The sequence below is a fragment of the Belonocnema kinseyi genome, chromosome 1, assembly GCF_010883055.1.
Source record: "Belonocnema kinseyi isolate 2016_QV_RU_SX_M_011 chromosome 1, B_treatae_v1, whole genome shotgun sequence".
Classification (NCBI taxonomy): domain Eukaryota; kingdom Metazoa; phylum Arthropoda; class Insecta; order Hymenoptera; family Cynipidae; genus Belonocnema; species Belonocnema kinseyi.
The window spans coordinates 63,974,437-63,991,763 of record NC_046657.1 but is presented as its reverse complement, the minus strand read 5'-3'; positions in this window follow the sequence as shown (position 1 = coordinate 63,991,763).

The following is a 17,327-nucleotide window of genomic DNA, read 5'->3' as shown; positions in this document are numbered from 1 at the left end:
GGCGGGCACGGGAATATATCTCCTTTCTTCTCTCCAACGAATTGGCATATCAGCTGTGAAAATGTAACTTCTAAATTCGAATCGCAGGTTTTGATTTGTGCGTGGAATGAGACGCATATATCCAAGCTGCTCAAGTGGATACCCAAGTATTTTAATAGAAGGAGGGCTACCACCAGGAGACCTGGACCTTTTTCGAAAAGAAGGATCCTCCGTTGAAGTCTTGTCAGGTGTATGCTGTCTCGCAGAAGTAGAAAGACCAGGATCACGTTCGGTATGTGGATTTCCGCCGGACTGTGAACTGTATTCTGAAAATAATAGAAGATACACTTCTTCAGAACATTTATCTCTAACACCTATGGTTGCATTGATTGCGTGTTTGCAGATAGCATTTGTTTAAATATTTAATTAAAACGATGAAAAATGCTTGCTAAATATAATACCTGCTTACTGCTAAAACGAGCAATTTTTTATATGATGAATTTTTTAGAAAATATATTTTTACTCAGTTTTTACTATCAAATAACATTAACGATTGATCATTTCGAAAGAAAAGAACATTGGACGCCTAATTAATATACTGTAGTGGTATTTAGTTAATTTCAGTCACATTTAGGGTTACAAATGGTTATGATTGCAAGGACAGTATTCAAAATCATTATAGTATTTGCACACAACGTTTAAAACTATTTCAGTATCATATCTTATTATGGATTTTTATTTTTTAAATATATGAAAAATGTATTTATTAAATCTATATCTATATGCAATTATTTTCTTTTATCTTAAAATTATTGTGAAGAATTTAATGGAAATTTTTAATCCACTTTTAAGGAAAGTAACCTTTCTTTCTTTCTTCTTTTACATTTGTTTGCTGTAACTAAACAATTTTAATTTTTTTATTACATGACATAACTTGGAAACCGTGTCTTAAATTTTTGTGAAGCAATGTGAAAAAGTGAGATAAAATTATTATTTTCTTTAAAAAGAGATCTAGTCTTGTGGAGAATTAAGTAATTCTGTTGAAAATTTTATTATTCTGTTAGAAAAGTAATTTTTTTACGCTCCTTGAAAAATTCTGCGACAAGCGTTCTACGGAAATTTCATGTGAATATTCCATGTTAGGACATTTACGTGTAAGTTCCACAAAGAAATTCTAAAGAAATTTCTACGGTGAAAGCTTGCAGCAGAAAATTCAAAAACGTCATCCTCCTCAAACTTACGTTTGAGATTGTAATGGAGTATTAACAGCTACTTCTGGAAATTATAGTCTCATGTTTACAGTACAATAAATTCCCTGGGGTGGGTTACTAAATTACACAAGATTGAACCAAAGACTATCCGGTAATAAGCGTTGAATTTGGAAAAATTAAGAATTTGTATTTCTATAAATACTCGATTATTCCTTGGTCTAAAAATCCCCCGACGGTAACAGAAAAAGTGCAAATCCTATTCCTCTCAATCGACTTGGTAAAGTTTAACTGAAACATTTATTTAACCTAGTTTTCATTATTAAATCCTTTTATAACTTATGAAATCGAAAAATATTCAAATTTATATTTATTTATAATTTAATAATTTATTTAAAGTATTAAATAATGCAGCAAACAAAGCTGTTGAAATGTGTGTATTTAAATAATTTTAACTCTAGAGTGGCAAAGTTAAATTGGTTAGAATTAAAATTTTAGAAGTTATATTTCCAATGAAGGAATTAAAACAACTTATTACACATATTTTGTGAACTGATTAGAAGGAATTAAATAAATTCAAAATATGACCACATCTGAGGAATAGAAAATATCTCTGTGAGGCGTGTTACCGGCATAATTAGAAGGACTTAAATATATTGAAAACACGTTCTCTTTGGGAGAATCAAAAACCATGTGGCGTTCGCTATGGAAATAGAAGTGAATGAGTTTATGAGGTATCTTATTATTTTGTTGGATTTATAGATAGATCGAAAAATCGCGCATTCAAAATAATAGAATAATCTGTACCTTTGCGCTGAAATCTGACAATATTAATGTTTCTCTATTCTACGCTTATTACCGGCTAAGGTGTATCGAAGAACTCTGAACTTCTGAGGTAACCTCATCGGTTGTATCAGGTTTCGCCTGAAGAAGATTTGTTCTATAATAATTTAGGGACCATGCTGCTAAGAGCTTCCTCCCGGAACCCTAAAGTGCTGTAAAACGCCGACTTCCCTAAAGATGTCTGTTTTTTCACGCCTGAGGCATTGGTTCAGTCTTGTGTTCTCGAGGAACTCACAGTTGGTGCAAAGTTTCGACGTAGGTAGTATAATTTTCTCGAAGCAGCTGTGCTTCGTATATCTGGTGCAATTGTGTGACGTCCGCATTGCAATTTGCGAGAAAGCAGCTCATCGCCGGATGTCAAACTTATTTAAAAATTAGTTTGTAGACACGTTTTTAGAATTTCCATATGGAAGATTCCTAGACAGCTTTCTGTACAATTTTTTCACTTGCATTATGGTAATCTGAATAATATGTTGTGTACCCAGGTGAAGCAGAGGGACATTATTGGTCTGCTCCTAAATTTTTATTATGATGAAAAAAGAAAAACCTTTTTTTTATAATTTAAAAATTTATGATGCGGCAAATGTTTCTCAGTGCTTATAATTTAATTTTCTAAATTTTCAAATGTACATCACGTTTTGCTACAATGCAAGTTGCCTTTGAAAAAACGTAAAAAAAAAATTTAGACATTATGCAGGAATTGGTTTCAGTGTCGCGTATCAAGTTCGTAGGTATCGATTGGTCACGTATGCTTATTACGTCATAATTTTTGACGTCATACATTATTAAAACAAAGTACACAATGGTTTGTTTTGCATTGAAAATAAGAGCATAAGGTTTTGCTATTTAAAATCAGGGCACTAAAAAATGATATTGTTAAAACAGAAATCGTTTATTTTTGAAGCATAAAGAAACAAATGGCTATTGTATGATTGTGAGCTGGAAAGAAAGACTTTGTATTCGCTCCACAGGCTTAAAAAAAGCCGTATCAATGCGTGAATTATATGAAGTATCATAAGATTTATAGATATTTTATATTATAATATTCACCAATGGAATTAAAGACGAGCGCCAAGGTAAGAACGAAAGTATAGAACATCCTCATTGTAGCAATGCATAGAAAAACTGATGAAGGCTTAAACGAAGAATTTGGTTGACAACTGTAATTAAGAAATATTCCATTGTGTCATCAGAATACAAATATATACATAAGCAGCTGTTATGTAACATACACATGTACGATAATGACTTTATTAGGGTCTAGATTTTTCCTCGCAGATAATTATATCATTTTACGCCTCTAATTTTTGGGCTGTTCAAAAATGCCAACATCAAGGTTTAATTTTTTATTATTAGGTTGACGTTTTTTTACACAGGGGTGGTTCTTGTAATATAATGTTGAGTGCATTTGAGACTATAAAATGAGCCAAAAATCTATTCTGGTGTTCTTTGTTTTTTCCTAATTTGATTTTTTAGATAGGGATGGTTTTATATTTTGTAGGGGTGGTTTTTGGGAATTGGTTGTTGCTGCGCTTAAGAGCCCAAAAAAAGCCCAAAATTCTGACGTGTTCGATTTTTTTTCTTTTAATTTTTATATAGTGGAGGTGCTGGCTCGATTCAGGTCAGCACCTCCACTCAAAATTGAATTTTCACAAAAAGTAGCGGAGCCCAAAAATCGGCAATACAGCCCAAAATTCTGGCATTAAGAGATTTGGGAATTTCGTTTGTGGAGGTGCTAGCTTGATAGACCTCCCTTACGGGGCAGTTGTCATCGTCACACGACTAGTCGAGGCAACAGGTGAAAAAGAATCGATTAAATACATCGAAACATCTAGAAATCCACACATCCACAGATCCACACATGCACACACGCGAACATTCACTCATAACCGCAAATACACGTGGACATTTATAAAAAATGTATTTTTTACCAAATTAGAGAAAAAACAACTCACTTCTTTTTTAAACATATACCATTCTTATGGGTACAAAGCTTTCTCTTTCAAGAAATCTACAACAGCTAATATTGAGAAGAAAGTACACTGCCTTACTTCTGAGAAATTCACAGCAGATAATGTTGATAAAGGTAAATTAATATTTCCAGTTTCTATATAGATGAAAAACTAAATATGATTCTAAATTAATTTTTTTAAACATTTTTTCAACAGTACCTCATTGATTTGACCTTCAAATGGCATTGACCTTAAACTCATGAAGGTCAACCGACACCGGATTCGGATTCAGCATGCGCAAAAACTTACATTTGAATTTTTTCAGATTTTTTGAGCCTTTTTTCCAAGTGTGACCTTCAAATGACCTCAGATGATCTTTAGATAACCAGATATGATCAAATTAACCTAGGATTTGTATTCAGCGACCCTCAAAACCTATATATAAATTTTTACAATTTTTTTGAATTTATTTTGTTCGTTTGACCTTCAAATGACTGATCTTGAACTAATGAAGGTCAAACGACACCGGATTCGGATTCAGCATGCTAAAAAACCTATGTCAGAATTTTTTAAAGATTTTTTTAGCAATATTTTCTTCATTTTACCTTCAAATGACCTTTAAATGACTGCATGAATTAAACTATAAGGGTTAATTTTGGCAGTAAGCTAAGTACGAATAGGGTCCATTGATTAAATTTATTTTAATAGTTACACGATATAACGATGAGGCGCGGTATGGGTATAATCATCTATTTACTATACTTCCTAGGTTAAGTAAACTGTGTCATTCTTATTCTTATTTGAGGTAAGATGATTGTTTTTTTTTTCTCTTGCAGGATGCTCTAGGAGCGGATTCAATTTTTCATATTTGCATCCGCTCCCGGTATAATCCTTAAAAATAATAAATAAATTTTATGTGATCCCTTAAGCGGATTAAACAGAATATGTTTGAAATGGTATTTTGAAATGTAAACTTTATTATTAAATTTGTTATTCTTATCTTACAATATTAATTTATGTATCAAAAATTATTAATTATACACATACACATAATTTAAATTCAAATAAAAAATACAGCGTGACAGTTATAAATTACTTTTTGCGGCAGGGCAGAATTGGTGAAAATTTTGGATCCAGTGTTTTACGATTTCCAAGACCGTTGACGATTTTCCTTGCGAATCTTCCTACCCAGTCCTTAATTGTAGTTAGTATACAATTATTATATTCTCTGAATCAGTTTGCTGTTTGCAAGGAAAATATTAGAAACTGACCGGGCTCTAATCGGGCCGATCTTATGATCAAATGCTCCGACGGTACCTAATCGGGCGCTTATTGGGAAATAATTTAATTAATAAACTTTGTTTATAACTTAATTACTTTTTCTGATTTCATCAAGAAATAAACAAGCATACAAATCTCGAATCGTAATAAATATATAGCAAACGTTTACAAATAGAGATTATATTGAAAACTGAAAATATATGACAACAAAAACATTATGCATATACCAAATTTATAATTTATTAAACTTTTGTAAACGAATAATAAAATATTTTATATAATATAATATGAAGAGCAAATGGCAAAAGTCTCGCAACGAGATTTTTGGCTTAATTTTAATATTACCTTGTGCAAATTTCAAAATTTCTGAAAAAATATATGATGGAAATAAATATATTAATTTCAGTTTAATTGGATAAGTATGAAGTTTTGAAATTTGCAACATGATATTCTGTAAATACCGCCATAAAGCTCACAGTTTCGAGACATTCGAGACTTTAGTTTACTTTTGCCGTCTGCTAGTCATCACTTTCAATGAACTGTATTTTATTACTAAATATTCAACATCCTTCACTTGAAAATAAATTTAAATCAATACATAACAAAATGAAAAAATAAAAGTTTTTACATCTGGAAAAAATGTGGTTTCAAACATTTTTTGTACGATCAAATTTGGAATTTTTAACTTTTTGGCCAAATTGAAAAAGTTGTTATCGTAATCTTATAAGGCTTTCAAAAAGCAACGTTTTTCTTCTCCAGACTTTTCTTCGTACCATGCGCTGTGTGGCTTAGATTGTTCATTTTAGTTTGTTTTTCTGGATATTGAAAATGCTATAACCCAGTAATTTTTGATTTGTTTAAAAAAGTCACTAGGATAGATTGTTAAGTTTTTTGAATTCTATGAATAAGCGTACAGAGAATTTTGGAATTTTCAAAAAAGTGTTTTCAAAAATATTCATAATGTGCCCACTTTTTGAATTTTCATCCAAAATGGCTGGCTAACGAACTTGAACTTTATTTTAAGACACTAAACGAGTGTACCAAAGGGCAATCAAATAGATTTATCTTTTCAAAAGTAATCGTGTTCACAGACAGACAGACATACACACATATAGACAGACATATTCGTAAAAACCTGTTTTTCGGATTCAGGGGGTCTCGAAACGTCGACATTTGACAAAAACTGTAGGAGGGGTGTCAAATTTTACACAAATATAATACCTTCTCTGATGAGAATGTAAAAAGAATAAAATTGATTCCCAAATTCAGTGATATATGCTTTTAATAAAATTAAAACCCAAATTATTTAAATCAAGTAGATCACCATTTGGCCCCGGCCGGGCCACAATCCGGCAGCCTGGCCATATCGCAGCCATGCTTCATGGCCTGACGCTGGCCAGCGCAGCGAGGCGATGCTGGCCGGACTCCGACCAGAATCCTGGACTACAGTCTGACTTTTAGTTGGATTCTCTGACCAGCCCACGGCTTAAGTTTCCACACGGGATATTTTTTTTAATCTTCTTAAAGGTTCGCATTAAATTTATTAAATATTTTGTAATGGCCAGAGAAATATCCGTATTCGTTAGATTTTTGAGATGCCTACAACTCTTGCAAAACATTTCTGAGATATGAAAATTCGATAAATACAATATTCACTGATAAGAGATCAAGCATATAAAATTTCAAATAAATTGACTTATAATTTCCTGACCATATTCGAAGAAGTAAAAATCAAAAAAATTTTACATGCTAAACTCCATAAGACATGAAAATGGCTAGAGGAACGGATAAAAAAATTTTCTTTTGCAAATAAAGAAACAAGAGTAAATTTATTTGCCTAAGAGAACGATTTGGTCAACGTGCCCGTTGAAATTTCTCAAATTTCATTTTTTGGGCCTCCCTAGTTATCATACATGCATTATGTAAAATATTATGAGATTTATAGATATATTATATTATTATATCCACCAATATATTCAAAGATGACCGCGAAACTGAGAACCAAATATAGAACATCCTTATATTTGCAAAGTATATAAAAACTGATTAATGCTTTACTGAATATTTTTTTATAACTGTATCCAAGAGACATTCCATTGCATCATCGAAATAAAAATTATTACGTAGGTAGGCCTAATCTCACATATGCATGTAAGATAACGAGGTTGGTAGTGTGAAGGTTTTCCTTCGGAGAGAATTATAACATTTAACATTTTTTGTTATGATCATTATAATGATAATATGCACACCTCAAATGAAAGTTATTGGTTCTGTGTCAAAATTAAGTGCTGCTGATGTCATTGAAATATTATTTTATTAAATATTATATTTTTAGATAGGTTTTTCTCGGTCTTCGTTGTCTGTCAACATGAAAACTTTAAAAGAATTTAGCCGATTGGTTTTTCCTGTATTACTCTTTATAGGGCCTAAAACAGAAGAATGACTTCGTTGGCCTGCCATTATGTCCACGGTTCTAGTTTATCAATCCGAAATACTTTTCAAATAATAAAACTTTCCTTTTCTCGGCAAAACTATGATAAAATAAGATAAAATGTAACGCATAAGATTGTTTATCCCAACATGGCCTACAAATTTTCCTTGCAACAATTTTTTGAAAACATGTATTGTGTTTGTTTCGATTGTCAAAAATATAATTGAAAATATAATGTTAATTTTTCGGCTAAACTGTGAAATCTCACACAAAATATTAAGAAAAAAGGTTCTTTAAATAATATAAAAGTACAGAGAAGAATAATTGTAAAATAAAGAACGAACTATAAAATGTTAAAAGACTAGTGCTGTTTTTTGTGCAGCCCAAATAAATCAAATATTCTAACCGAAAAAGCAGAAAAAATAAAAGGTTTCAAGGTTTTTACCTTGGTTTGAAAAAGTTACATGGTTAAAAATTTCTTTCCGAATTTTACGAAATTTTTGTTAAAAGTTTCTGGTAGTTACATGTTTCGTAAAATTACGAAACGGTTCGTAAATTTCAGTACGCGCTAACGGCATCAGCTTCCAGTTGCATGATTCGTAAAAATCCAAAATTTGTTCGTAATTTTCAATAACGATAACGTAAAATTCTAAGAGTAATTATTTTTTTCGGTTAAATATAATTTTAATATATGTAAATTGCATGTTAATTGAAATTTTAATCAGCCAAAAAAATGTATTACTCTTGGGATTTTACTTTGCCGTTACTAAAATCAGCTGCATCCTATAATTCACGATTCAAGATGCGTACGAATTGCTGACATGCGAGTCATTAACGACGTGACAACCCGCGATTTTTCACTTAAAAGTTACTTGCGAAGGTAATTAACATTTGAAAATAACTTTAAAAATCACGTCGTATTTGCTTATACTGCGACTTAGACGAAACCAGCACCTTCCTTCTGCATGGTACCGATGGGATCCGATCTATACCGGGTATTTTTGTAAATCGCTCCTAAACTTCGTAACTTTACATAAAATTAGAAAATTTATGAAAATTTCAATGTAATCCCGAATTCGGTAACAAACATTTGTAAAATTCCGTTAATTTTGCGTCTTAAATGTTTCGAAAATTTTCAAACATTTTTAATAGTGTATACTCTTCATCTGCGTATGTGAAAGACAGTAGCCCACTGCAACATGTAAGATTCTGCAATTTTCGATTATTTCGATGCCTTCTAAAAAATTGATCCTTATTGGCTGAAAGTCTATTATTTCGTTGAAAAATAAATTAATTGGTTGAAAATTTCCTACTTTCAATAAAAACTTAAACTATTTGTTTGTATGTTCAACTATTTGAACGAAAATAAATTCATTGTTTTGTTTCGGTAGGACTATCTGCTTGAAACTCCATTTTATTGCCGAAAAACTGTCGGGAATGTTGAATTGCCCAAAATTTTAGTAATCCTTGAGAAAATGTTCAGGCATACAATTATGCCCTTATATCTTCCTGTTCCTAAAAATTTTTTCTTTTTATGAATTTTACCGACCTCGAATAATTTTTTTTTTTTATCAAAATCCGATAAAACCGGAGAAACCCAGAGAAACCTCAACATCTATGTAGGTTCTCCTCAAATCCTAAGATCTGGCTAAACTAGATTATGAGTTTCGTGGAGAATTTTCTAAAAGTCCGACATACGAACTGTCAATTGTGGCGTGTAAAATGTATAGAGAGAAATTTGATCGTAAGATCCTGTGCCTTCTCTAAGAAAATTCAACTTTTTGAAGACAACCTGACCTGACATCTTTCTTATCTAATAATTAAACTTAAAGCGTGGCTTACAAGATTTGCATCTCTATAAAAATAAAAGTGTGCTAATGACTAACATAAAATTACAATTAATTTACAAGTCAGTAAAACTTCCTTGACTTTCTCAAAATAAAATAAGATTAAAAATAAATTTCTCTAAACAAAGTTGCATCAGATTGTCACTGGCGATGAGAAATGGATTCGCTATGATAGCCTTAAACACAGAACAGCATCGGTTAGGTCCGGCTAATCCTCAACATCAATACCGAATATTCATGAATCGAAGCTCATGGCTTGTGCTTGGAGGGATCTGCAAGATTTAGTGTACTATGGGCTGCTTTAACCTGATGCGACCATCACGGATGACCTTAATCGAAAACACCTAATGCGATTAAGCCCAGAGTTACAGGAAAGTAGCCGGAATACGAACTGAGTTTTTCTTCTACATGACAGCGCTCAGCCTGCCGTTACAAAACCTGTCAAAAAATATTTCGAAACGCTGAATAAAGATGCAAAAAGTAGGTCGATTCTTGGATACTTTCAAAACACCAGTGATTTTCCGACGTGGTATCCGTATGTTGCTAGAACGATAAGAGAGAGTAGTGGTTAACGATTGACAATGCTTTGAATAGTCAACTAATTACCACCTTTTCTATAAACCGGCAAATTTAGAAAAAAGTTCCTCAAAATTAATGCATGTTCCCAATATGAAAAACCACTAAAATTTTTGGCATTATACGAAATATTCTTTCTAAAATTGTCAGAAATCATACAAATTTTTCATGAATCTATTGAATGACGTATTGTCAACAAAAGAAAGTATTTTAGACGTCAAAATTTTGACTTAGAGCAGGAAAGATGTTCGTAAAATGATAAACAAACATATAAAGAATAAACATTTTTACTTAGAAGGGCTAGGGTCATACGAGGCCAAATTTTTAAAGATAGCGCAATTTTGTTCCGTGCTATGTTATTGACAGTCGGTAAAACAGTAAGCTCGATGGTGTAGATTCCAATTGAGATAGCACTACAGTATGCTAATTTTTCTTCAGCATTTTACGCAGATCTGCGATAATCAAACTATTATTATAGTCAACTTTATAATTGTATTTGTTATCACTTTGAATCATTTTTGACATTCATGAAAAAACTTCTGAACCATTTTGACGAATAGAATACATTTTGACACTATGCAAAGATTAACTGGCAATTATGTCTGAAATATTTTATATTTTATATTTCATATGCATTTTCATTTGCATATTTCAATACTAACTGTATATTCAATTGTAATCTCCTAATATATGATTGAGGCCTTTCGCAATTTATGAGTGTGAAACATATTAATTTTAAATAAATCGTGTAGGCAGAAATTATAGTTTCATTATGTCCCTACAGTTCTTCATGTGTTCGCTCGAATTCATTTTAAATACCTTCCAAATTCCCGCCGTGATAATACGATTATAACATGAATTGAAAAAGAATTCTCCAAGAACAGAAACCAAATTTTGCTACGAATTCGTGTTCAGACATTTTTTTTCGAAAACTAAAGTTCCAACAAATCTTTCATTTTCATGTGAAGTCATTCACTAACCTTAAAATCCTCTCAACAAAACTGACATGTGCATATTTACGCACCAGTGAACCATCACTAAGTTTTTGTGCAACATAAACTGTATTTTATACATTTACCATATCTTATACATATATTTTGCTTGATTGATATATCTGAAATATCTACTAATTTTGTAGTGGTATGGCTAAAGGTTTAAAGTATCTCAAAAAATACTTTCGGTAGCTTCCTTACAAAACTAGAATCTACGATATTTCAGTCGAATTTCATCAACAGCTCTTGCTATTTGATATAGCATGTCTTGTTTCTTTCGAAACTTGTTGATGAGGAGAAGAAGGCTGAGAAGAAGGATGAGGAAGGGGAGACCTGCTGATTAAGTGTTCTATCCAGAGAGAAAATAGCAAGCAATAATCTATTTCTTTCTACTCTCATTTTTAATATACATAACTTGACATGTCTCTTGTACCTCCAACTCAAATGATACTTTCAACAATATATCATTCGAATTCTTTATTCCCTAAACAAGCTGTGGTTGAAATTTTTTTAATAAGGATCGAAGTTTTTCTGCTTTCCTGAAATTTTTAAGCTTTCGTCATCGATTTCATATATTCCTGAATAAAGTAGGTTAGCTGCTACCCAAAAGTAATTTCAAAATCGTTGCAATATTTTTCGATTTATAAGAAGAAACAATGAAGAGATTACTGGAAAAGACAGTGGACGGAGAAATGTAATGCGGGGTTTTCAATTTCGCTTTTAAACACTTTTTAATCAATAAATGGTAACATTGGAGTAAACAAGAGATCAGAATGTATTTTTCGTATTTTAAACGAGGTAAATGGGTTTTTAAGTGCTGAAATGTCTGAAACTTTGTAATGGAAAACGTTTATTTTCAAAAGAAGAATAAGGTTTAAACAAGTTGCAATTGTTGCAGAGTTTATAGTGAAAACTATTATATTATCAATTTGTAAAGAGGAAAAAGTGCTCACTTCCATTACATTAATGATACAAATTCTGTAGAGAATCTTCATTTGAAACACCTTTGTGAAACCAGCGTGGAAATATTGGGTAACTTCTTCCAACATGACATTCTTTTATTTCAAATTCGGTCATATTTTCAACTTCGCCGCTAATCATGTTTATTCTTATTCTCGCATGACGCCAATTATTTCCCTTATTTGTCTGATATATTCCACGAAGAAGTCCTGTGTACTCCAGTATAGCAAAAACGTCACCACTAGATGTTGATAATACAATATGTTCTCGAGTTGGCACGGACACATATTTAGTATCTTCTAACATTAAGTAAATTCGCTTACCTGTCGGGAAAACGTATTTTCGAAATTCAAATTGTCGCTGTGGATTCATTTTGGGAATAAGACGAATATATCCAAGTCTTGCAAGTGGATATCCAAGCACTTTATCAGAAGGAGGTCTACCTGGAGCAGATCTGGCACTGACATCAAGAGGGGGCTCCTGAAGAGAAATCCGGCTATCTGAGTGTTGTCTGACATGAGCAAAATAACCAGGATTACGTTCATTGTTTGTATTCTGTTCAAACTGTAATGTATCGTTTACTTGAACTGTTTTAATAAAACTTTTTGTAAAGTTTGGTTCATTTCTGCCAAGTGGACAATCTCTCTTTTCTTCTGGAGTCATAATATCAACTGCGCCGCTTATAATATTGACTTTAACTCGTGAACAAGTTCTATCTGTCCTGTAAATTCCACGAAGAGTTCCACTAGAATCTAAAATAGCAAAAGCATCACCATTGGATGTTGATAATACAATGTATTCTCTGTTTGGCTCAAACACATACCTCTTCTTATCTATTCTCATTCTAATTGGCTTATCGGTAGGAAAAACGTATCTTCGAAATTCAAATAGCTGGTTCGTATTTGTGCGAGGAATAAGCCGAAGACATCCAAGTTCTTTTATGGTGCATCCAAATACTTCATAAAAACGTTGTCTGTCATCAGCAGAGTTGGATCTGGCATGAACAAGTGGCTCGTCAGGAGTAGAAGACCGATCAACTGAATGTTCTTTTGCAGAAGAGGAAGTACCAGGATTACGTTCGCCATAAGTATTCCCGTTGAACTGTAGAGAATCGTAATTTGCAAAAGCTTTAATGAAATTTTGTAGGATTGGGTGATTTCTCCCTACTGGCAAAGACTTAATTTCTTCCGGGGTTAAATTTTGAACTGCACCGCTTATCATGTTCATTTTTGCTCTCGGATTATGAGTTTTTTTGCGATATATACCAAGTAAGCCCCCGCTATCCGTTAATATTGCAAAAAAATCACCATCGGACGTTGATAATACGATATGTTCTTGAGCTGGCACGGAACTACATTTATTTCCATCTGTTTTCAAAATAATTGGAGCATCTGCTGCAAAAATGTAACGTCGAAATTCGAATCGAAGGTTCTGATTTCTGCGAGGGATGAGCCGAACATATCCAAGTTCTCCAAGTGAATGTCCAAGTACATTAACAGAGGCGGGCCTGCTAGCAGGGGACCTGGACCTGGCACGAATATGTGGCTCCTCCGTAGAATTATGTCTAGGTGTTTTTTCAGAAGAAGAAGGGCCAGAATTACGTGTGCCACGAGGATTCCCTTCGGACTGTGAACTGCATTCTACCAGAAGAAATTAAAGATAAATTTTTTCAGAACATTTCTGTATAATTAATGCTAAATCCAAAGTTTCTTCGCGTAATTACATATACAAGTAATCGTTATCTCACGTGTATGTGAGAGAACGAGATTATAGTCGTCAAGTTTGTCCTTCTGAGATATTTTTATAGTTTGAAGTTTTTTATTGTTATTATTATAAGTGATACCTTTTCGTCTCAATGGAAAATTGCTGGCTTTATGTTTTAAGTTTTTTATCGCAAATTAACATTAAAAATAATGCTGCTTGCTTCGTTCGAAAGTTTGAGCGTGCCTAGGGCACGCGACGGTGAAATCTCGCATTTCGCGCTCGATCAAGAAGATCTCTTTGAGATAGCAGGATTTATATGCATCTTCATATTGTGAATTGTCTACTTAATTAAGTATAGTCAAAGATTAAGTTTCTAAAAGCTGTGTAGGCTTTGAGGTAAATATTCTTATAGTGACACTCGCGCTGCGCGCTCGATTTCCGACAGATATTTGTAAACTGGTTTTGTTAAATCTGTTTTTCCTCTCGTAATTTTTGTTGTTTTTCCACACATTTTTATTTTATTTTTTTATTTCCATGTTATTTTTCACGAATAAAACAAAAAGTACGCGCCCTATCGACAAGTGGTCCGTAACGAAATTGTAGATTTTTTTGGGATAACAATTTTTGTAATTTTATTTTTTTCGTATCCTGCATAGTTTGATCACAAAATAGAAGCTTTGGATTTTTTCATTTTATTTGTGCAATCAGAATTTGAATTTTTGATTTTTCAAGAACATTCAAAAATTTCTTAAGGTAATCTTGTAGGGCTTTCAAAAAGAAATGTTTTTCTTTGCGTGGCTTTGTTTCATATCGTACGTTTTTTGGCTTATAATTTTGATTTTCGGTTGATTTAAAAGTTTTTGAAAATGCCATAACTCTAAAAATTTTCTTTTCGCAAAGCAAAATTATAAGGGTAAAGACATATGCCATTGTAAAAAGTTGATTTTTGGATTCAGGGGGTCTCGTAACGTGTAGATCCGTTGAAAAACTGTGATGTCAAATTTCGGACAATTCTAATACTTTCTCAATCATAAATGATGTGAATGTAACAAAACTATAAAAAATATTACATCATATATAAATAATGGCTATAAAATATCTGCTTCGAGATATACAAGACCGATTCAATAAAAATGTAACTGCAATGTAATGGGATACTTAATGGATATCTAATGGAATTATTATATTATATTAATATTATTGTATTATTATATTTACCAATTGAATTATAGACGAGTGCCAATGAAAAAAAGAAGGTATAGAAGATCATCACTTTGACAAAGTAGAGAAAAAACTAATTAATGTTCAGTGAAGAATTTGGTTAACAACTGTATCTCAGAAATCTTCCACTCGCTCATTAGTGTAGAAACATATACAGAAGCAGCCGTTATCTCACATATATGTGAGATAACGATGTAATTAGTGTCGAGATGTTGCTTCGCAAATAATTATTTTATGTAACATTTTTTCTTGTGATCATTATAATGATGAAATTATTATGTACCTTAGATAGAAGATATTGGATTTATGTGAAATTTGAGTGACACGGATTTCCGCAAATTTCGAGGTTTTTGAATTATTGATTGTGAAGTAATGGCATCTACCTCGTTTACTGTTTGGATTCGTTGTTTGTTCACACGAAAACTTTTGAAGAAATTAGACTATTGGACTTTCCTTTAGTAGACTTTTAAAAGTCTGAGGGGCAAGAAGGATTTCGGTAACCAGACATTTTCACAACCAGTTATTAACAAAATATGGGTGTAAACTGACACAAGGACCAGACTACAGCACAGTCCGAGATGGATGAGTGAAAAGTACAGTTTCTCGCTGTGCGATCATGCCTCTTCCTTAATTACCCTGTCGCTGTCAACAATCTACGCAAACCCCACCAGGTAAAGACTTTTTAGAAAGTGGTGTAAAAGATCGCGAAAACACTGAATTTAAAAGAAGTCAATGATAAAATCATCCGCTTCAAGGTGGCTGCGACAACCTCATAACATTTAGGGCTGAATGTTCATTAATCACTGCCGAAGAGGTAAATAAAACACTTAGAGGTAAAAAGCACTTTTTCGCTGCAAACAAAGTGCATTATGAATTTCTGATGGAAAAAGTTTAAATCTACATACTAACATCTGGCCGAGAGACTCTGCTTATTCACAGGTTTTTTTTTTGAAACTGCGCAGCAGCCTATCACCAGCTCGTCCTGTAAATAGCTTGGATTGACTACCGAAAAGCATTTGATTTAAAAATCTGATAAACTAAACATAGAAGCGACCCTAATCATCGCGAGTGTAAGGTCACTTCTGTATTTTACATGGATGAACTGCAGATCTACGAGTATAAGTACAGGAAAAGCAAACTTCAGATTACTTTAAATATCATCAAGAAGTGCATTGGAGAGACTCGTGTGGACTTTGGATTGGACTAGTGTGCCAAAATTCGTCCAAGGAAAGGAAAGATTATAATGTACTTGCTGTCTCGACTTTAATTCTTTCTTGTTTGAGGTGGTTCAATGCAGGAAGAATGAGCTTACGGCTCTTGCGAAATGTTCGAGGAACGTGAGACGATTGGCAAAGGTGCGTTTCTCTCAAAAGCCGCGTAGCAGATAGCCGAGAACTTTTCCTGAATTCTAAAATAAGATATGAGGGATGTGAAGTGTTTCATCTTATTGTTTCATCTCTAAAGTTTGAAGCAGAGAAAGTGTATGTTGAGAAATACCGCCAACTAAAATGTTATTGTATCTTCTTTTCTTTTTCGAAATCTTAATGTTTTTTTTTTAAATATATTTCCATAACAAGAGTAAGTGACAAAGTTGCGAACATGTTAGGGTTAAACAACTTTTTTCTCCATTACTCTGTTCGTCTTTTTGTCGTTTTAATCGAAAATTTTCTATTTTTATTTTGAATGTTATTTTTTACTATTGAAAAAAGCAACGCGTCCTATAGAAAAATGCAAAAATTTATGTAATCATTTTTTTTTGTATATCGTACGTTATTTGGTTTACAATTCTTATTTTCATTTGTGTTTTTGGATTTTGTAAATGCTTTAACACTTTACCTTTACTTTAGATCACTCAAAAGTATACGAAAGGCCAATGCAATCTGTTAATTCTTTCGAAACGTGTCGGGCTAATAATCTCAAAATTTACAAATACACACACACAGCCAAAAAGACTGGAAGACACATTTGTAAAAACCTGTTCTTTGGTGTCAAAGTTCTCGAAATATGAAGATTTTACATAAATTGGGAGGGGGTTACCATTTTACAAAAATCTAATACCTTGTCTGATAAGCATGTGAAAATATTAAAAATCTTTACAAGTCTTTTGAAATTTTGTAAAGCTTCAGAATGAAATTTAGAAAAAAAGATTTTAAAGGATTTTAAATATTTTAGAATGTTTAAAAATATTTCAACAAATTTTTATAATTTAAAGGAATTTCAATATTTTAGGATATTTAAATAGATTTAAAGTAATTTTTAAATGATTTTAATATTTTATTATGAGATTTTAAAGGATATGAAATACCAGAAAAGTTGAAAAAATAGCTAAAATT